This window comes from Callithrix jacchus, chromosome 16, assembly GCF_049354715.1.
Source record: "Callithrix jacchus isolate 240 chromosome 16, calJac240_pri, whole genome shotgun sequence".
Classification (NCBI taxonomy): Eukaryota; Metazoa; Chordata; class Mammalia; order Primates; family Cebidae; genus Callithrix; species Callithrix jacchus.
This window is the reverse complement of record NC_133517.1, coordinates 15,378,843-15,391,884: the sequence shown is the minus strand read 5'-3', so window position 1 is coordinate 15,391,884 and position 13,042 is coordinate 15,378,843. Positions and strand designations below refer to the sequence as shown.

Genomic DNA, 13,042 nt, shown 5'->3' with positions numbered 1-13,042 from the left:
TTCCTCCCCTTCACCTATATCTGGCATTTCTCCCCATGCTATCTCTCCCCAACTCCCCACCCCCCGCTGTCCCTCCCCTATTCCCCCCAACAGACCCCAGTGTGTAGTGCTCCCCTCCCTGTGTCCATTTGTTCTCACTGTTCAACACCCACCTATGAGTAAGAACAGCATTATCATTTTCAACTAAGGTTTATTTAATATTTACTTGAATGACATGATAGCGTATATATTAAAAGAATAAATAAAAATGACTGAAATGTATCAAAAATCTATGGTTTTCTGATCAGATCTGCAGTTAATATTAGTGCTGAAAATAATGCTACAAACCTTTCAAATGGCAGTCATTAACGGAAGGTTTTTGTTTTTGACAGCATATGATTTTGTAAGTGATCTGGCTAAAGGCAGGAATGCTAAACATGTATGAGCGTTATCTCACTGAAGAATAATATAAGTGTTTCTTAGTGGTTCAGACATGTAACTCTTCTGTCATTTAGATCAAGAGTAGAGATCTTACTTATCCTTATCTTGACTTCCTTGGATGTCACATGCATGCATATAGCCTAAGACAACAGAAAGCTGAGTATTTATAGCTACTCTTAGAAATGATCATCTCCTACCTCCTAAAAGTACTAAAATTGGATGTAGTTACTGGCTTTCCCCAAAGCATGACACAGAGTTTTTCATGCATCACCAGTTCTGTCAGTTTCAGTTCTCTTGTCCATGAAGACAGAGAACGACTTCTCTGGGCTGCATATCAGAGCCAAAAGCTTAATACAAGACCAAATGACATTCTTATTATGTTTTAAGTGCTTTCCTTACGTTTCCTAATTCAGTCATGCTCAACAGTAGAAAAATGACTTTCTCAGTTGGAAGTTTTAATTAATAATTATACTGAAGCAAAAACTTAGACTTTGATACATTTTAACACACACACAAACAAAAGTCTTGAGGTTGATTTTTTTTTTCAGATTTTCACTATCACTAAAAGAAAAATTCTCTTGAAAATTATCTCCACAATGAGGCTTCATGTTCAACTGACACTGATAAGATATGACTGGTTAGAAAGAAACATTTGGCTGTGTTTTGTGTACACATTGACAATCTGGAACCGTGTAGCTAAATTAAAGAAGAATATCCATTTCAAAAATGATGTTAACTCTTGTAGTCCCAGTCCATGTTACTAATAGGAAATATCAGGGACCCTTGCTATGTTATTCTTTTATTCATTAATTTGATACAGATATTTATTTATTGAAATGTTAAACCAGGTACAATTTCAGGCATTGAGCCGACAGCTCTGAATGAAGCAAAGTACTGCCTTCAAAAATGTATATTCTAGAACAGGAAATGTCAATATATAAGAGAAAAACTATATTCTATATTAAGTGATAAAGTTCACAAAGGACTTTGACTCCAATCTGACCCTGGCTGGACTGCCCTGAGAATCTGCTTAAAATTCTTGCCTCCTGGCAAACAGGCACACTCAGGAGGATGGGGGTTGCTGGCATCTACCTTCCCCATGAGTGCCTGATGACGGCTGCTGCCACCCCTATCTCAGCTGCAGCAGCCCCTTCAGAACTGCCCTCAGACCCAGGCTGTTTGCTGGGTCACTGCAATTGCCAGCTCCACTCCCAGCTGCTGCTGGGGGCAGGAGCCATGATGCTCTAGCTCCTCACCATGGGCCACAGAGCTCTAGGAATTCTAGCCCCTGCCTACCTAGCCAGCCTCATCTGCCTACAATTGCCAATCTGCACAGCCAACTTCAGCACAGTTTCCTTGCTTTACTTTAAACTCCCTTAGCTCATTCCCAAATCACGATCCCTTTCTTTCAGATTCTTAAGTGGCTAGCTCTTTTTCATTAACCAAACCTCAGCTCAAATATCACCTCTTCACAGAGGGCTTCTTTGACCACATTATTAAAATGTGCTTTCCTTTTCATATCACATTTTCAAGTTCCGTTGTCCTTACTTGTCATTATCTGAAATTACTGTATGTCATTGCTACTTGATTACTGTACGTCTTCCTGACTATAATGCAAGCTCTGCAACAGTAACCACGACTCTGTCTGTTCTGGTCACTGTTGCATCCCCAGCACTTGGAGCAGAGTCTGGGACATGTAGGCCCTCAGTATCTGTTTGTTGAAGGAGTGAAATGAATGGTACCACACTCATTCTCATTCAAGTTGAGTGTGAAGCATCTATGGTTCCAGAAGAACAAAGTTGAATCGAATCATACACATCAAAGAGGAAAAGCTTTCATCGCTTTGCTCAAGTCTGCATTCAAGTAAGATGACCTTCTCCACCCCTCCTTCCAAAGTTTGCTGACATTGCCAAGTATTTTTTACCTTAAATTTTTATTTTTTCTTTTTTTTTGGTGAAGGATAAGGGGGATGGACTCTCACTCTGTAGCCCAGGCTGGAGTGCAATTGTGCAACCTTGGCTCACCATAACTCTACCTCCCGGGTTCAGGCAATTCTCCTGCCTCAGAGTCCTGAGTAGCTGCGACTATCATTGCATGCCACCACACCCAGCTAATTTTTGTATTTTTAGTTGGGAGGGGGCTTCACTATATTGACCAGGATTGTCTTGATCTCTTGACCTTGTGATCCACCTGCCTTAGCCTCCCAAAGTGCTGCAATGACAGCCATGAGCCACAGCACCCAGCGACCTTAAATTTTTAATTCATTTTATTACACTGTATGAAAGTCTTCATTTTCCTAGACAGAATAATGTATTTCCTTTTTGACATCCCATAGAATATTGTGTATATATCTGCAAAGTAAAATGTAGGTGATAGTGACAATGAAGTGAGAAAAGAGTAATTTCTAATTCATTGCTTCCAGGGGAATGCATAATACGTTAACTAGCAAGAGCCATTAAACTGTACAGTGGAACATCTGTTTTCAGGTTTGTCACCAAAAGGAAGTGACTATTTCCATCAAAGGGAATCACAGATTCCATTACCTTTAACTCAATGCGCAGATCACTTAGCTCAAAGAAAAAATACTGCCACTAGCATGTGAAGTTCAAAAGACAGAGTCACAGCATCGTTTCTAGGGTTTAAAAATGAGGCTAGCTAGAGTTGAGACAAACACAAGCAAAAAATATAAAGTGAACATCATCAAAATTTAAACCTTTTGTGTATCAAAAATTATTGAAAGTTGAAAGACATCCTAAAAATGGGGGAAAAATGTGTCTTAAATCTGCTAAAGGTCTAGTATTCAGAATTTTTAAAGAACTCTTACAACTCAGTAACAAATAGGAAAAAATCCAATTTTAGAATTGTGCCATAGACTCAGATAGACATTTCCTCAAAGAAGATATACAAATGTCCAATAAGCATATAGAAAGATATTCAACATCTTTAGTCTTTAAGGATTGCAAATCAAAGCTGCGGTGAGGTAATATGTCACACCCACTAGGGTATCTTTTTTTTTTTAATGGAAAATAGGTGTTAGTGAAGAGGTAGAGAAATTAGAACACTTGTGCATTGCTGCTGGTAATGTAATTGGCACTGCCACTGTGGAAAACAGATGGGCAGTTTCTCAAAAAGTTAAATAGAATTACTATATGACTCTCAATTATACTCCTAAGTATAGGCCCAAAAGAATTGAAAACGGGGTCTCAAACTAGTACGGGTACACACATTTTCACAACAGCGCCAGTCCCATTACCTAAAGGGGAAAACAACCCCAATGTCTATCGGTGGATGAATGAATCCGCACTCGATGATGTATGCCACTGCACTCCAGCCTGGGTGAGGCCCTGACTCAAAAAAAAAAAAAAAATGGACAAAAGATCCATTTACGATTCTTATCAGAGATATGCCTTAGACAAATGAAATAAAGAGAATAAGATATATATAAATATAAAAGAAAGGTAATTACATTATTAATTTCAGACAAAGTATAATTCACAACTTCCACTTGATCAGTATGACTATTGAAACTTGTGTATGCTTCATGAAGTTCTCATGCTGTGTTTTTCAGCTCCATAATCTCCATAATGTCATTTATGTTCTTTTTCACACTGGTTATTCTCATTAGCATTTCATCTCACCTTTTTTCAAGTTCTTAGTTTCTTTGCATTGGGTTAGAACATGCTCCTTGAACTCGGAGAAATTTGTTATTTCCCACCTTCTGAAGCCTGCTTCTGTCAATCCATCATACTCATTCTCCATCTAGTTTTGTTCCCTTGCTGGTGAGAGATTGTGATAATTTACAGCTAAAATTAAAGCAACAAGAGGTATAGAAGTATCAAAAAATTATGTAACAATTGTGCATAAGATATACTATATACCAAATAACATACTGTCACAGTATTTAAGACTTGTCTTAGAAAAAGAAACAGAAAACCAAATTCTGTGAGAGATGTTAACATGCTTCTCTTGGACTTTGTCAGATCAAAAATGTAAACAGTGCAGACAGAATTTAGCCTTGTAATTTTTGTCTGTGTTGAATTTTATACTCTGCAGACCTCATACAGGTTTGCAGCTAGAAGCATATAGCCTACACATATAGCTATAAACCTGTATAGCATGTTACTGTACTGAATACTGTAGGAAATTGTAACATAATCATAGTATATAAACATATTTAAACACAGAAAAGGTACAGTAAAGTTACATTATTGTAATTTCATGGGACCACCATTGTATATGTCATATATAGCTGACCTAAACACTATTATGCAGCACATGATTATATTTTATTTTCAAAAGTACATAGACTATTTGCAAAAATTTAGGTAGCAAACAAAGTTTTCAAATTTCAATTCATTCCACAATGATTTATATGGACAGTTGTGATGATTTGTTTTACATGCCAATTTCACTGGCTCAAGGGATACTCAGGAAGCTAGTAAAACATAATTTCTGAAAGGATCTGTGAGAGTGTTTCCAGAAGAGATTAGTATTTGCCTCAGTAGAGTCAGTACATATGATGTGCCCTGATTAACATAGGGGGGCATCATCCAGTCCACTGAAGGTCAGGATAGAGCAAAAAGGTGAAAGAAGGGTAAATTCTCTCTCCCTTCTTGAGCTGGAACATTCATCATCTCCTGTCCTGAAACATGGAAGCTCCTAGTTCTTCGATCTTCAAACTCTGAGACTTACACCTGCAGCCCATCACCACCACCACCCTGCCCCACCACCATTCACAGGCCTTCAGCTTCCAGCTGAATTATACCAGGCAGTTTCCTGGTCCTTCAGCCTGCAGAAGGCAGATGACGGGACTTTTCAGCCTCCATAGTCACATGAGCCAATTCCGGTAATAAATTGTGTAATAAATAGCAGAGCAGAGGGAAAACGTGAGGAACAGATCTGAGCTGAGAGCAGATCAACAGTCTCTTTGCATTGTTGCACATTCCTGCTATATGTTTTTCATCGTTTTTGGTCCTTATGTTTCAGTTGTTCTAATTTATCACAATTTACTTTATTGCCTATTATTTTATTTTTGTTTAAAGTCTGACACTTTCTGCATAAATATGTGTATTGTTTTTTTTTTGAGGCGGAGTTTTGCTCTTGTTACCCAAGTTGGAATAAAATGGTGCGATCTCGGCTCACCGCAACCTCTGCCTCCTGGGTTCAAGCAATTCTCCTGCTTCAGCCTCCTGAATAGCTGGGATTACAGGTATGCACCACTATGCCCAGCTAATTTTTGTATTTTTCGTAGAGATGGGGTTTCACCTTGTTGACCAGGATGGTCTTGATCTCTTGACCTCGTGATCCACCCCCCTTGGCCTCCCAAAGTGCTGGGATTATAGGCGTGAGCCACCGCGTCTGGCCAAGATGTACTAAGTATTTTGTGGCTTCTTTCCTCATCCCATATGCTTGTTCTGTTAATTCAGGAAAAATACCTTCTTTCATATCATCCTTCTGAGATCATTTTCCTTCTACCTGAAATATGTAATTTTTCTTTTTGGTCTATTCTTCTTAGCAATAAATTCTCTTCATTTTTATTGGCCTGAAATGTCTTATAAAAAGAAGAAAAAGAAACCCCTCATTCTTGAAAGATAATTCAGGATTAAGAGTTTGTTTTACTGGAGTGTCTCATTCTATTACACAAGTCTCTTAACCCCCCCTTTTTTTCAGATAGCTCTTCTAGTTTGCTACTTTTTTTTACAAATGTTTTAAATTCACTGTTTAACCAGTCTAGTCTCTATTTTCATGTATAGTCTCAAATTTCATCTCTATTTTTAAATAAAATCTTTCTAGTCAGTTTTGGTCGTTTTATTTTCTTGGTCAAGCTTTTAATACTATTTTTCTAAAAAGGTATCTTATTGTTTGATATTTTTATCAGATGATGCTAATAACTAGTGATTAAAGATCTGATTCTATAGTTTCATGGTTGGTGTGACTCACTCAGGCAGCTTGGTTTTTAATATGTCTGGAGATGTTGCTGAGAATTTCAGCTGTGGGAATTCCTTGAGAGTACTTTTGAAACGCATTTCTTCAGAGGGGATTTGCTTTTGCTTCTTCCGGATGTGGTGTAAGGCTGCAGTCTCCAGCCTTTCTCCATGAAGTTGGTGGCGGGTGTGTGTGGTGGGAGCGGGGGGGAGGCACGAGGGTGGTTTCAGGATGAAACCATTCCACCTCAGATCATCAGGCATTAGATTCTCATAAAAAGCGTGCAACCTAGATCCCTCCCATGCACAGTAGGGTTTACTCCCCTATCAGAATCAAGCTCCTGCGCTATCTCCCTCCTATCAGCAGGCCACCGCTGATCTGGCAGGAGGCGGAGCCCAGACGGTAACGCTGACTCGCGGGGGGTTGGAGACCCCTGCGGTAAAACCTGAAATTAAGACTCTGTATTACATGCGGACTTGACATCTGAAACTTGGAGGGCCTCAAATGGCCAAACTGTAAACCCCCTTCCCAATCCTACTCCTTTGGATAAGGTCCCCTAGCAAAAACAAACAAACAAAAACAAAAAAGCGGTACTTACCACCTTAGAGACCAAGCACAAGGCCTCCTATCCCAGAATGGCAGGCATCAGTTTCCTGCCAGTCTGCGGGATGATTCAAACTAACCAACCACAATCTCTCACAGCAACCGGGGGTCACCTCATCCTCTTAATACTACAAAGACTGCCTCCCACAGCCTCCCTGTGTTCACTCTGCAAGGGCAACCCCCGGGTAATCCTGCAGGGCACGAGGTCTTCCTCTTCTGTCCACGGTGGAGGGCAGTGTGTTCAGCCACCTCCATATCCCCAGGTTGGGAAACCCTCCCTCATGACAGAGTGAGTAGCCAGCAAATAAAACACTGGGCTTTGAGGGCATTTACAAACCTACAGCCCTTCAACAAAATTTTTTTTTTTTTTTTTTTTGAGAGGGAGTTTCACTCTTGTTACCCAGGCTGGAGTGCAATGGCTCGATCTCGGCTCACCGCAACCTCCGCCTCCTGGGTTCAGGCAATTCTCCTACCTCAGCCTCCCGAGTAGCTGGGATTACAGGCACGCGCCACCATGCCCAGCTAATTTTTTTGTATTTTTAGTAGAGACAGGGTTTCACCATGTTGACCAGGATGTTCTCAATCTGTTGACCTCGTGATCCACCAGCCTCGGCCTCCCAAAGTGCTGGGATTACAGGCTTGAGCCACCGTGCCCGGCCAACCAAATTTTTATCTTCAAAGTTTGGAGACTTATTTACATGTAATATAAACACAGGCCTCAACTTCAGATAAGCATAAGCAAAGTTTATACCTTCACCTGGGGAAATAGTTTTTTCTTCCATTTTTCTTCTTTACTCAGACTCAAAGATAAGATAAACATAAACTCCATCATCTCTCTATGGAGTGTTTTCCCTCTCTACTACCGAGGGTGGGTGTAGCCCTATAGCACTTCCACCCTTTATATGACTGTCTCTGATTTGACTGTTACCCCATCAGCACCATATTTCCTATCCCCTACACAGGACTTATTAAACCCACTCAAGGCATCCCCCAGGTAAAATGCTAATTCCTGCGCTTACTTGCCCCATAATTTCTGCTTTTCTTGCCCTTTTAAACCTCTAAGGAATTCTCTTTCCATGTCAGAAACTCCATCATGCATTACAAATATTTCTGTTTGTGTATTTTACACAGCTGCCTTTTTTTTCTATACCAGGAGGAGTTTTCTAGGCATTTCTCTTTATCTCCCCCTCTTTCACATATACAAAACCAGAATACAAAACTGTACTTGAACGTTTCTGCATGTGATTAAATGTTCTTCAAACATCTGATTATTATTGGTGTCACAGCATTTAATTACAGACCTTTAATCACAGAAATGCAACAATTCTATTTTCAGACATTATTTCAAAATTATAATATCTTTACAATTATAAACAGTGCTACAACTGCAAGAAGATGTACAAAAATCTTTGTGCCACTGATTATTTCCTTAGAATAGATTCTTGGATGTGTTATTATCCTGACAAAGGGTATGAACTCTTTTGAGCTCTTGATATCTTTTGCCAAATTGCTTTCTAGAAAGGTTGTAGCAATTTACAATTCACTGCAGTGTGTTAGGTGAAAAGTGATGTATCATAGATGATTTAACTTGCATTTCCTGATTACTCATGAGGCTGAACATTAACTGAGTGTGTTTTATGTTTAACCAATTCCCTTGTAAGTATATCAGGTGATTTTAATCATCCAATTTGGAGCTTTGTTCATTTCTTCACTCAAAATATTTGTGAATCTTACTCTAAGCATAGCACTGTGTTAAACCGAAGGATTAGCTCACCAGCTTGGCGTACTTCAATATGTATGGAATAACTGGCATACAAAGCAACAATTATGTACTGATGCAGAGAAATGTAGCGGCAAATGAAGGCTTCTGCTCAGCAAACACACTGCTGTACCAAAGAAGAGATCCTTATTTCACCGTCTGGAGTAATCAGAATGAGCCTTAATGTAATTTCATGCTTTCTCTTGGAAAGGAAAATACCATATTGAAATTTAACTTTAAATGATTTTTAATTTGGCTATGTTACAATTAATATTGTTCTTCCACCACAGGGCTGTTTGGAACCATTCAGCACTTACTATGTGCCGTGCCTGCATCATGCTCAACACCAGTCTTGTTTCCATTGCTGTTTGGAGAAGATCCACTAATTGTCACCTAAAGGAATGCTGAGATATTATTTAATGAACTGTTACAACTTAATACAACTGATAAGAATCATCAGTTTTTCTCTTAGTTCCATTTATGTTTTATTTATAACATTCATATGATGCATTCTTAAAAAATTCTTTCCTTATGATGCCTCCCTTGAAACAGCCATTTATTTGTCTTTCTGTTACACTGTTGTAACTATTCATAAGAATTTATTATCCTAGCAAAGGCCGCTCATGAGAAAATGTGGCCATCTCTATGAAATTGGGTGATACCTCCACCAGGATGGTCCTTCAAACCCCAGATAAACAGCTTTGTTCCTCTTCATTCCCTTTATTTCCACAGAGGGCCTGTGTGCAGGCAAGGATAAAAACATATGCACACATCTCATTTGTCTTAGTAACCAGTATCAGAGGACTGATAGGAAAAAAATCTATATATTTATGTTATATAATATTTATTTATATTTTAATATTATGTAGTGTATATAAATGTAGAGATGTATTCAGTAAGTGCAGTTTTTGACATTAAAAGTAATGGGCAAAGTGCCAGGTGTGGTGGCCCTGTAATCCCAGCACTTTGGAAGGCAGAGGTGGGCAGATCACCTGAGGCCAGGAGTTCATGATGAGCCCGGCCAACATGGTGAAACCCCATCTCTACTACAAATAGAAACATCAGCCAAGCGTGGCGGTGTGTGCCTGTAATACCAGCTACTCGGGAGGCTGAAGCAGGAAAATAACTTGAACCCAGGAGGCAGAGGTTGCAGTGTGTTGAGATCGTGCCACTGCACTCCAGCCTGGGTGACAGAGCGAGACTTCATCTCAAAAAAAAAAAGTAATGGCAGAAACTGCAATCACATTTGTGCCAACATAATAATAAATATACATTTACATTGCGTATGATTTTATGTATAATGTAAACATATAAAAATATATGTTTATATAATATAGAAATACAAAATATGAAAATATAAGTGTATATCATATAATGTAAAATATAAGTATATAATATATCAAAATATAAGTGTACATATACATCTATAATATTTACTATATATTATATAAAATATATATTTTATGTATGAACATTATGTATGTACTATACATGTACATATAATATACAATATAAAATTTGGGGGTGTTGTGAGGGGGTGTGTATACACACATACACACATACATTTCCATTTAAAAAATAGAAGCAGGTGAGATTTAATACAGAAGAAAGTAGACTATATATTAAGAAACAGTTTTATTTAGAGAATAATTTTGTTCTGTGGTGATAACTTTTGCACTGCTTTCCGAGTGCACTGGTTATATGAAAGCTCCATTTACTTTGTAGGTTGCCAGAGCTAAGTGTCTTTCCTAATCTCAGTCACTACGGGCCTAATACGGTAGATGTGATGGTTGCTCAGAGTACCCTACACCACTAAATCTTAGATTTGCTGAAAGAGAGAGAGGAAAAAGAAAGCCAAAAAGAATGAAGGGAAGGAAGGAGGGCAGAAGGGTGAGAAAGGGGGAAGGTGAATGGTCTGCAGGACGGCAGCCCTTCTGGTCCCAGCTGGGGTTGCTTGTGCATCCATAGGCAACTTTGTGAACTTGGCTGGTTTCTTTCATTATGCTAGTATATGCTTGCTCTTAGAGTGGTGGCAGAGCTCAAAAAAATAGAATAGTTAGTTTATGTAGCTTAGTTTTAAGCCTAGAACTGGTATTTAACACAGCCTGTGTTCTTACACTTACTGTGTAGAAATAGAAATAAACTCTTGAGTTCTAGGCTTAAAACTGGCATGGTTTCCATCATTTTCTATTGTCAAAAGCAAATTCCAATATGAATCTTGACTTAAGTAATAGCAGAATGGATTCCGCCTCTTGCTAGAAGAAACTGCAAAGTCGTATTGCAAGGAACATAAATTTTAAAAAGGTGAAGAATTGGAGCTATTTTTGAAATCTATCTACCTAACACAATTATTTAAAATAAAGTTGTGTACATTATACTCCCTAATCTTTCTTAAGTTTATTCATATTTATACATCTAACTTTTATAAAAACAAATCCTGTTATAGATATTTACCTCCAGGTTTGTTACATAAATAATTTGATGTGATCAGTATGTATCTAGTCAGTACTTACAGCTGGATTATTCTTTTTGATGGCTGCATAGGATTTAATAAATCATTACACCATAATTTGTTGAACCATTTACCTATGGATGAAAATACAGTTGAGTTTTTTTTTCCCATGGCAAGTATATCATTACAAACACATGTTTGAATACTCATAATTTTAATTGTAAAGCTTTGTTTCCTAGAAGGGTAATTTCTAGTTGGAAGGGTGTGTACATATTCCATTCTAATGGATGATATTTACTTCATAGAAAGGAGCTAGTATTGGTGATATATTTGTCATAGTAATTAATGTGATTTGCTGGAAAAGATAACCCTAAAACACAGTGTCTTAACACAAAGTCGTATATAAATCAGGCTATCTTGGATAGCTCTACTCCATGTGGTGACTCAGGAACCCCAGCTTCTTCTGTGCTGTGCCTCTGCCACCTCAGAGAATGGGCTCAGAGTGTCTTCACTAGATCCTCTGATTCAATAAGCTATCAAGAAGGGAGGGAGACAACCTAAGGAAGATAATAAGAGGTGTTTTGTTAAGGCCAAGACTTGAAGTGGCTTATTTTCTTCCACCTATATTTCTTTGATCAAAATTCAGTCAAATCATCCAATCTAACTAACTACAAGGCTGGAAAATGTAACTTTCTTGTTTGCCCAAGCGTAGGAGCAGTATTGGCTAGCATCCGGGCAGTGTGTGCCTCTAATGATGATATGTTTTCTGTAGGTGATATTTCTATTATCTTTAATATTATTTGAAAATCCTGAAAAACTGAAAAAAGGAATAAAGAACAAATAACAATTCCAGAACAACCTCTTGGTATTTAACACAGCTGTGTTCTTACACTGACTGTGTAGAAAGAGAAAGGAATAAACCTACCCACCCCCGCCCCCAGGCATTTCAACCAGGCCCCATGCTTCGTCTGGATAGTGAATAGGGAAACATGGAAGACCATCATTCCAGACCTCTTAAAATTGGAAAAGGAATAAAATATTCTCTATCCATTCCATCCCAACCCTAGAGATAAACATTGTTAATGATTTGGGGTTTATCCTACTTGGTCTGTTTCTGTAACCTACTGTGCATACCCGTATATGTTATGAGCTGAATTGTCTTCCCAAACTTTGTATGTTGAAGTTCTAATCCTCACTGTCTCAGAAAATAACTGTATCTGGTGACAGGGACTTTAAAGGGATACAGAAATTAAAATGAGTTTATTGGGGTGGACCCTAATCCAATATAACTGGTGTCTTTCTAAAAACAGGTTAGGACCCAGGCATAGAGGGAAGACAGTGTGAAGACACAGAGAAAGGAAAGCTATCACCAGGTGCTGTGGCTCACGCCTATAATCCCAGCACTTTGGGAGGCCAAGGTGGGTGGATGCCGAGGTGGGTGGATCACAAGGTCAAGAGATCAACACCATCCTGGTCAACAGATCGACACCATCCTGGTCAACATGGTGAAACCCTGTCTCTACTAAAAATACAAAAATTAGCTGGGCATGGTGGTGCGCGCCTGTAGTCCCAGCTACTCAGGAGGCTGAGACAGAGGAATTGCTTGAACCCAAGAGGTGGAGGCGGAGGTTGCGGTGAGCCAAGATCCTGCCATTGCACTCCAGCCTGGGTAACAAGAGTGAAACTCCGTCTCAAAAAAAAAAAAAGAAAGAAAGAAAGTCATCTACCAGCCAAGGAGAGAGGCCTCAGAGGAAACCAGCCCTGCAGACACCTTGATATCAGACTTTCAGTCTCCAGAGCTGTGAGGAAATCCATTCTGTTGTTAAAGGCACTGAGTAAATGGTACATTGGTATGGCATCCGTAGCAGACAAACACACCACAC

General features: G+C 38.9%; 1 non-coding gene across 1 annotated transcript; it reads left to right on the top strand.

Moving 5' to 3' along the window:
• The first annotated feature begins 12,015 nt into the window (after positions 1 to 12,015).
• LOC118148700 (small nucleolar RNA SNORA51) lies at positions 12,016 to 12,152 on the top strand. Its single transcript, XR_004735616.3, has one exon. It is a non-coding gene; the product is annotated as a small nucleolar RNA SNORA51 (small nucleolar RNA).
• The last annotated feature ends 890 nt before the right edge of the window (positions 12,153 to 13,042 follow it).